The 7333-nt window shown below is 39.0% G+C and overlaps 1 protein-coding gene and 1 pseudogene across 1 annotated transcript in view; one reads left to right on the top strand and one right to left on the bottom strand.

Moving 5' to 3' along the window:
* CNTN5 (contactin 5) overlaps positions 1–7333 on the top strand; it is a 508562-nt gene that overhangs the window by 28018 nt on the left and 473211 nt on the right. The window lies entirely within an intron of this gene.
* LOC111745216 lies at positions 4270–4388 on the bottom strand (annotated as a pseudogene).

Genomic DNA, 7333 nt, shown 5'->3' on the forward strand with positions numbered 1-7333 from the left:
TGGCAGAACCTTTGGAGGTCGAAGGGAGTGACATTAGCTCCATAGGCTTGGACTCATCTCTTAAAATCCTTAAATTGGTTAAAGAGGCATTGCAGGGGGGTAGGACAATTTGAGGAGGAAGCCTGACCCATGTTAGTAAAGACAGGAAAGAAAAGAGAAAATCCCCACAAAAGCCAAATAAACCAGGGCTAGGATCAGCCTCTAACCTAACGTCTAGTCAGGCGGGGCCACGGGGGCCAGATCTAAGGAAAGAATCAAACTAAGTAAACTTATGAAGGCTAAAGCAATAGGAGGGTAACAGTACATTCGGCCGGTCTAGACAGACAGACACAATACAGACAGACAAGACAAACTACAGGTAACACAAAACACTAGCGCACTAGAAAACTGAATACCTGGAGTCAAGTCTGACGTCTCAGACCTTGACTGGACTAGGGAAGTATTGCTGCGTCCAGCCTTCCACTAGTTCTCTTTAGGGCCCACTGACAAACAGATCCAAGCACAGTCTTACTCATCGGTGAAGCTGCCCCAGATGGCTCGTGCCCAATTGTTACTGAATTAAACCTTTTTGTCCACCTGCCGTCCTGGTCGAGTCTGCCTGGCATCCGGGGCTGAGGAACGTCTCTCAGCGGCCGTCCCCTGTACAGGCAGGTCCTCGCCCAAGGCAGCCAGAGTCATGGGTCTTAGGAGATCTCCCCCACTGGAGAGATCTCACTGGGGCCTCCAAATGTTATGGCACAAATGATTCTAAGACCCATGGAGCCAATTGAAATTAATTATGAGCCTTTATTAGCCGGCTGGTGACTGACTCACTACCACGCAGGGTTAGAGGAGATCAGCCCCGAGCTTCCAGAGGAGGCAGCTTATAAAACCTCCAACTACATCCTTGAATAAGCAGATTATAAGAAGCAGAAATTAGACATTAACATTTTGTACAAAGATAAATGTATCCGGGGAACTCTCAGATCAAACAGGGCCTAGTAGACAGTTTTATCATCTGCACCTTGGAATGTTGCGCTTCTCCTGGGGCTGGCAGATACCACCTCCCTGAAACTGGAGAATTTCCACTTTACATGCCTGTACATGTCAAAGCCAAAAGAGACAAGAACAAAAGTTTGCAGCCCAGAAAGTAGAGGTTTATTTAAGGAAATAGCGCCAAGCCTGGAGACACAGGTGAGCTAGCACTCGAAGACCTGACTCCCTGATGGCCTCTATGGCAGGGGTCTCCAACCCCCATGCTGTGGTTCTGTACCAGTTTATGGCCTGTTAGAAACCAGGCTTCACAGCAGGAGGTGAGCAGTGGGTAAGCAAGTAAAGCTTCATCTGTATTTGCAGCTGCTCCCCAGTACTAGCATCACTGCCTCAGCTCTACCTCAGATAATCAGACATTATATTCTCATAAGAACACCAGTCCTTGGTGCCTAAAAGTTTTGGAGACTGCTGCTCTAGAGGATATGTTATATACAGGGAAACTCATTAGTCATGGTTCCTAAGGTATTTGGGGTCATGGGCCCTGCTGATTGGTTGTGGCTAGAAAAGGAGACAGTTGATCATTGCCTCAGGTCCTGATGTCAGTCATGGCATCTTTCTGTTTGGTTTCAAGAGAATCCCAGTAGAGATTCTGCCTTCATGGATGTAGAGCTGCAAGATGTTATCTTTATTTTGACCAAAACTCTTTGGCTTTGTTTTTAAGACTAATTGATGATGATCTAAGGGTTTTAGTGATTAAGGGAGTGGTCATGCAGTATGCCAAAGGATAAGGAAAGAAAAGAAGCAAGTGAGCCCAAGGCCAGTTTGAATCAAAGAGAAAGAGAAGAGAAAAAGTCGTTTTAAAGAGGTGAAGATTTGCATGGTTACATAGCCATAGGTGGTTTTATTCAATAGTCTTTTCAGAATGGAAAGGCAGTTCAGACAGAGAATTACTAGAATGAGCACTCAAATAAAGGAAGATAGAGGGGAGCAGTAAGAGTTAGGTTTTTTGTTTTAGATACTTTATATCTCTTTAATTTTTCATTAGCCTTTTGCAATAAATCTTTCAATGAAGCTACTTTGGAATTTTGAAATCTTTTGTAAGCTTCTATATGACAATTAAATAGCCATCTTATTCTGTTTGATTGATTTGGGAACCCTTACTTTCAAATGCACTTTTAAAATAATTTTGTCTAACTGGAAATCTCACAATGGCCATTGCAACTGTAGGCTGTCTCCAGCAAGATTTTTCCCTCCTCTGCAGCTTCTGGAACTATAGTTCTTAAACATAAAATAAGTAGGTGTGCCGAAAGGTGGCACACTCAATTCTTTGGATATAAAAGATCCCATTTTTTAATATTCACTTGAAGATCTCCTGCTGGACCCACTCCAGGTCAAATCAGATCCACTCTGATCCCAGACTCAGTCCATTTTTTAAGTTGGACCCAGTTTAAAATTTGACTCTGGAAGAGGCTAGAACTGCGATTAGGTTGTTTATTGACTTTTGGTTTGGTTATATGGTTTTGTTGCAGGATTCTTGAACAGAGAGATGGGATACCTAGGCTATAAGCAGGAAACAGCATTTATTGATGCCGGCACCAGCTCAGCGGATTCTTATCCAAAAGCTAAGCTACGATTGTAATATAACGGGCAGTTTTATACAGTCTTGTCATTCTTACACAGCTACAGATATAAAGAAGAAGATTAATTGGTTGGCAAGCTATGAAAAAAACTGATGTTAGCCAGAGAGTCCTTGAGGTGGGGGAAGGGCAGTCAGGAACGAACTCGTTAAAGCAGAAAATGGCCAGGCAGGGTCAGGCTGCCATAGTTTAGCAAGACTATTCCATTTTGGCCTATTGTTTCTTTTTTTAACATTAGTATAATCAATTTTCATTCACATATCTACTGATTTTAAATCTAATACACTTTTGAATACACAATTATGATTGATGAAGGACTAAACATTCGAAGAAACATTTTTTAAAACTATACTATTTGGAAAGATTCTAGAAATGTCAAATTAAGTCGTGATGCTGTTACCGGAGAGTGGGATTCCTCTCTCAGTGCATTGTCCAGGCTCTTGATGTCTCAAACAAAGAATTGAGCAAGACACCAAAACAGAGCAGAAAAGAATAGCTTTATTAGAAGGGAAAGTAAAGCAACAGTACACTTCTGGACATGGAAGCAGTTCCGAGCAAGAGAAGAACAGTTCAAAAGGCTCTAGGACTCAATGGCCCAATAACAAATTCTTTGGGGTTTTTATCCCTATTTGCTGTGGGTGGTTACTTTTCTTAGAGCAGTGGGCTTTCTTGATTGAGAACTAAGATTGACAGGACTCAGCAACTCATCATTTGCTTTCTACGCATGTTTGTTTCCAGAATTCAGTTGGTTATGATGACACTAATGAACTTCTGAGCATATGCATCATTTTATAATGATGATATAATAAGGCTCAGGTGAATTAAAGGTCGTTAGGGTCTTCATTGTGCAGGTGTGAGTGACTGGCTAGTACACAATTATCTGCTTACTTGTTTCCTAGCATTAGTATTACTTGTTTCCTAGTTACTTTCAGCCTAAAAATGTCCTCTGGCTTGCTTGATTGTGGGCTGACCAGGGTGGACCCTTTCTAGAATAGGATGACCTCAGAGTCTTTGCAGGTGGACCCATAACCTCTTACCTAACTCTCCCGCTTAACCCTTTTCTAAGAGCCATGAACCCCCTTTTTATTAGTATGGATATTGAGGGACAAGAGGTCTTTTCTTCTGTATCTGCTTCCTGCTGAGGAGGGTCATAGTCCCTGCCTATTGGAGTTTCATGGAGCTCTTTCCCTCTGCCTTAGTCAGAATAAAGTCTTGAGTTTCCTGCCAAAGTGCAGCCTTTGTACCTAGACAAGAAAAACAACAAACTTGTTACTTGAATCATATACTTAGTTATATGATTCTATTATTATTGATTTGGCTATCAAGCAGTTAAAGGAAAATAGACTTGGTTAATATATTTAATAAAAGAAAAAAAAAAAACTGAGTTAAATGTCCCCTCCCTACTTGGACTCTACTCAGGCCCTGTCCTGATCTAAAGCCCTTCCTGCCTTATAATGGGCCAAGAAGAATGCTGAATTTCAATGATCTTTATCAATAGCCAGAGGACCTGAGTCACCAGTTTCAAGATAATCATCTAAGTTCCAAGGAGAGGGTCTTTTTTTTTCTTGTCTTTTATTTTTTAGGCAAGGTAACCCTTGGTTGACCTCACAGATTGCACGGATTTGTCAGTTTACAATTCCTTATTTTTTTTTATTTTTTACGCCTACAGTACCTGGTCTTCTTAGGTGGTCTCCCATCCAAATACTAACCAGGCCTGACCCTGCTTAGCTTCCAAGATCAGATGGGATCGGGCTTGTTCAGGGTGGCATGGCCGTAGACACAAAGGAGAGGGTCTTTCTCCAAAGAAAGGAGGAAAGAAAAGACACTTCACTAGGTTTCTGAAAAAGATTAAGAATTTTGCAGGTGATGGTCTGTATCAATGCCAAACACAAGCAAACCCACGCGACATGATTATGCCAATTGTTGCCATATGAAGCATCATATCATAGTGTTGGAATTTAAATTTTATTTGAGCATAGTGCTAGGTCCTTAAAAATGTTAAAATTTTCAAAATACCCTTAATGCAAGTTTTTAAATTCCCATAATGCTCTGTAAAAGAAAATATCAAAAGAAGTAGAAAAGAAGCCACAGACTAGGAGAAATATTTAAAAGGTATAGCCAGTAAATGACTATTATCTAAAATATACAAAGAATTCTTGAAACTTAATGTAAGAAAACAACCTGATTAAAAAATGGGCCAAAGACCTTAGCAGATACCTCATCAAGGAAGATATACAGATAATTACATGAAAAGATGTATCACATCATATATCATCAGGGAAATGTAAATTAAAACAGCAATGAAATATCACTATATGCCTATTAAAACAAGCAAAATCCAGAACACTGACAACACCAAATGCTAGTGAGGATGTGGAGCAATAGGAACTCTCATACATTGCTGATAGGAATACAAAATGGTATAGCTGCTTTGGAAGACAGTTTGACAATTTTTTTATAAAATTAAACATACTCTTACCATAACACAGCAATTGTGTTTTATGATATTTATCCAAAGGAGTTGAAAATTTATGTCAACAAAAAACCTGAAGCAACCAAGATGTCCTTCAGTAGGTGGATGGATAAATACTGTGATATATCTAGACAATGGACTGTTATTCAGTGATAAAAAGAAATGAGCTATTAAACCATGGGAGACATGAAGGAAACTTAAATGCACATTACTAAGTGAAAGAAGTAAATCTTAAAAGGCTATATATTGTATGATTTTAATTGTTTGACAACCTAGAAAAGGCAAAATTCTGGAGACAGTAAAAAGATCATTGTTTGCCAGAGATAGCGGCTTAGGGTAGAGATGACTAGGCAGAGCACAGATGGCTATTCAGGAAGTGAAAATACTCTGAATGATATAATGATGAATATATTACTATATATTTGTCCAAACCAATAGAATGTATAAAACAAAGAATGAAACTATGGACTTTGGGTAATTATGAGTCAATGTATGTTCATCTTTGGTAAAAAATAAAAACAATATATATATATATTTAGAATAGTATATATATATACTATTCTAATGAGTGAGTTGATAATGAAAGAGGGTATGTATGTGTGGGGATGGGAAATCTCTATCCTCTTGATTTTATTATAAACCTAAAACTGCTCTAAACACAACGAAATAAACACAAAAACAAAAGCAATAGTCTTTAAAAAATTCCATTCATTAACTTTAATATTATACTCATTAGGCAGAGATGTGTTGGGATTTTTGTTCTATAGGCATCATTATTTTATGGGATGACACCAAGATAGAATGTGCAGTCATGTACCACCTAATGACATTTCGGTCAACGACGGACCACATATATGATAGTGGTCTCTAAGATAATAATGGAGCTGAATTTCTTATAAGAAATGCTAAGATATGGGGTTCTGGAGAGATTTTTTTTTTTCCTCTAACAAACACAATCTCTGGGAGGCTAGCGATAGATTCTCTCTGAGTCACAGCAATTCAATTTCGAGTGCCACAGATTGTATCCCAGTCAGTCACTGTCCTGTTTTAGCACAAAGGAGCCTATTCCCTGAGTGCTACATATTTAGAGGGTGCTACAGCCCTCTCAGATCTAGCTTGATGGTGTTCAGAGTACATTGCTGTAAATTCTTTGTTGAGGACCTAAGATCCTGTGCAAGGACACAGGTCCACAGAAACTACCTTAATAAATATTAAGCGCCACTGCCACTTTAGTGAAAGCTTTCTTTTGCAGTGTGGAGTCAACCTATCCTTGTACTTTGGAAATATTTTCAGGTTATAATAATGTAAAGCAGAGGTAAGTTTTATTTCTTAAGTAGATTCAATGCCAGAGAAAGTTCTTTATGCCAAATAGGGTCAGTGGAACCAAAAACAAATTTCCAAAGTCAAAATATTGAATCTTCAGTTCTATACTCTCTCAATGTTAAATACCCATTTTTTTTTTTTTAATACCATGAAGTTCCTTAATCTGACCACTACTCCAACGTGCAATAACCAAAACCACATTGCCATGACAATTCCTCATGGAATTGTCTCTGTCTTATTTTCTTATTCCTACTGATCCTAAGGCCACCTTTCACTCCCTCCTGACAGTCATTCTTATGGTGACTTACGCCTTACCCAGCCTGTTTCTCCACAATGTTTCCAATCACTCCAGCCCACATTTCTGTCCATGGAGCAGCACTGACATCTTCGATGTTCTATTTCTAAACTTGTGGAAGGAAACGGGGAGGGTTTGTGAGACAGTGTTTATAAAGTCTACGATAGTGTACAATAATGTCCTAGGCCTTCACATTCACTCAGCACACATTGACTCGCAGAGCAACTTACAGTCCTGTGGTGTTCATTTATGGTAAGTGCCCTATACAATTGCCTACTGTATTCAGTGCAGTAACATGCTGTGCAGGTTTGTAGTCTAGGAGAAATAGGTTCTACCACATAGCCTAGGTGTGTAGTAAGCTATACCATCTAGATTTGTGTAAGTGTACTCTATAATGTTGGCACAAAGATGAAATTGCCTAACGATATATTTCTCAGAACATATCCCCATCACTAAGTGACACATGATTGTATTAAGTGATCAGAACTACAGGATACTTTTATATTTGGTATATTTTCGTTCTACTCCTTTGTACTCTTGTTTCAAATGTAAGTTAACATAGCTCACAATGATAAATAAAATACAGCCAGAAAACACAAATTAAAACACGTGAAAATGATGAAAACAACAAAC

Source organism: Pteropus vampyrus, unplaced genomic scaffold, assembly GCF_000151845.1.
Source record: "Pteropus vampyrus isolate Shadow unplaced genomic scaffold, Pvam_2.0 Scaffold148, whole genome shotgun sequence".
Taxonomy (NCBI): domain Eukaryota; kingdom Metazoa; phylum Chordata; class Mammalia; order Chiroptera; family Pteropodidae; genus Pteropus; species Pteropus vampyrus.